General features: G+C 35.5%; 1 protein-coding gene and 1 long non-coding RNA gene across 2 annotated transcripts in view; one reads left to right on the top strand and one right to left on the bottom strand.

Annotated features, from left to right (window-relative positions):
- Window positions 1–2,321, top strand: part of LOC109540750 — a 23,136-nt gene that overhangs the window by 18,831 nt on the left and 1,984 nt on the right. The gene's annotated exons all lie outside the window — the stretch shown is intronic.
- On the bottom strand, window positions 1,000–2,321 carry LOC109537797. Its single transcript, XR_007282458.1, has 5 exons — window positions 2,241–2,321; window positions 1,991–2,176; window positions 1,848–1,934; window positions 1,723–1,794; window positions 1,000–1,646 (listed from the first exon to the last, which is right to left on the bottom strand). It is a non-coding gene; the product is annotated as an uncharacterized LOC109537797 (long non-coding RNA).

Raw genomic sequence — 2,321 nt, 5'->3', positions numbered from 1 at the left:
ATAGTGAATTACAAGGTCTGGACACAGAATGACGTATGTTGCGAAATATTGAAGAAATTAAAATTTTCTGGAAATATTGAAGAATTTTGGAGCCAAGTACAAATATTGAAATATGGAGATGATACATTCATGTTTCCCATTTTAACCAATTTTATTTGTAACCTGCTTATTCTACTTCACTTATCAGCCAGTGTTGAACGGATATTAAGTTGAGAAATAAGCTAAAAACGAGTACAATTTAATCTTTACTTCTTTACTGACTCATGCTTATTTTAGTATGCCTGTAAGTTTAAAAATTAAAGTTTTGAAAAACGCGCGATTTTATGGAGCCTTTTTTTGGTGAGGTTTTAGACCACCCAACCAGCTCTAGGTGGTGCTTAACAGAGCATTTCCAAAACCTCACCAGATGGAGCCCTTAATAATGAAAGGAAAATGAGTCTACCGATTTTCTACCGAAAAATGTCGAGCGTATCTACCGAAACTCGATTTTCGGACCTGGCAACCCTGAATCCCATTGCAGCTGAACGACTAAAATCTGCCGTTCAACCGTGGTTCAGTATCGAGACTGTCGTATTATAACCAAAGACATTAATAAATAGACTATGGTGCGCGTTGAAGCACCATGCGTTTTGTCCCGGGCCTACCTACTGGCATAGATGAAGACAAGTATAGATAGCCCACTCCCTTGCACAAAATGATAACAAGGTTTTTCACTGACACTGTTACCATCTATTTCTGTTCACAACTAACTTACGTCATTGCTGGGATGCTGGGTTTGCGTGCTTACTACTGTGTATTCAGGATTTGCTATTGTCGGCGAGCCAATACTACAATTGAGATTAAAAGATGCTTTTTTTCGTTATATTTGTACAAAGGCCAGATTTGTTTCTGGTTCATAAACAAATTTATAAAATTGAACATAAATATACTCCTAATCTGAATTGAAGTATTTCGGCGTAGCCATAGGTGCTTGAATATGTTGATAATAAAAACTCCATAAGCATTTACAAATTTTTATTGCAGTAAATAAATAGGCGAAACGCCAAGTACCATTAATTTGTGAAAGGTGTTTCTTATTGAAACCAGAAACATTTGCTCAAGAAGCAAAATCATGTTATGAATCAGAAAATGAGAACTTAAACAAGTTCCTAATTCAAAGTAAAATAACAACTTCATTAATTTAGTACAATTACCAATACAGATACATGTTAGGTACTCACTCATACCTTTAAATGCTGGAACATATGGTTATTAATTCCAGTATAAGAAGGTGTATGTTGTAGAACGTTTACAAGCATTTTACTGAAGGTAAAAATTGTAGGAATCGGTAACCCTTTCCGCTTTGCTTGAATATTGACAAAGCAAAAATTTTACCTCAAGTGAAAACCTTCTACCGCGCGGTTTCAACTTTTGATTTTTATTTTGGGACAAAATAAAGTTTCTTGTGTACTTATTCACATTTTCAAAATTTTGCAAAAGGGCCGACTGCGAATTTTTAAGGTCAGCTTTTATATTTTTATTTCTCACCTCTTGACGATGTACCAATTTCTTCAATTTTTTTACGCCCTCATACGAAATTTTGTTGCGAGGGGACAAATGCTTCTGCTGTGTAATTCCCACTGCTTTCAAATTCAGCCTCCTTACACCTAAAAAGAAAAAATATGTTACTACATTGAATTATTGAAATAATTATATATTATTAGTAGGATAATATGTACTTACTCGAAACTGTGGCACTTGCAGAAATCGTACTGGTGACAGCTGTAAAAGGGCTTTCACCGGGAAGAATATCATCTATGCACATAAATACAAATTATTAAAGAACTTTCATTTTAATACAAGCGTACCTTTAAATTTTTTCGGGGTACATAATTCAGGTGCTATTCGAGCTGAGTCATTTGAGCTGCTCTCCCTGGAAAGAGTGTCTTTGGAGCCTAAAAATTGATAGATTGCTAAATTTACATCTCATTTTCTTAAAATTAGTACTTACCCGGAACTGTGGCGATATTTGATGTGACATGAACATATTCATGCGATGGTCCAGGAATATCGCCCAGCTTGGCTATTGGTTGCACCAAGCATCTTTTGCCAGGATATACCTTGGCTGGCTTAATGACAGACTCCAACGGACTCGTATAGGTCAAAATCGTGTTGGACTATACCATACGAATACCATCTGTAAGTATAAAACAGGCAATCATGAAGAAAACAAATGTATGTAATTTTAAACACTAAAATACCTTTATTTTTGTCGGGAGTTACACATCCCCTAGCAGATGGTATACTCTCTCGATAGAAGCTATTCTCTATGGAAGGTGCAC

This window comes from Dendroctonus ponderosae, unplaced genomic scaffold (assembly GCF_020466585.1).
Source record: "Dendroctonus ponderosae isolate FM_Combo_2020 unplaced genomic scaffold, Dpon_F_20191213v2 Dpon_F_20191213_1, whole genome shotgun sequence".
NCBI classification, from domain to species: Eukaryota; Metazoa; Arthropoda; class Insecta; order Coleoptera; family Curculionidae; genus Dendroctonus; species Dendroctonus ponderosae.
Note: the sequence above shows the minus strand (reverse complement) of the source record. Positions and strands in the feature narration are given on the sequence as shown.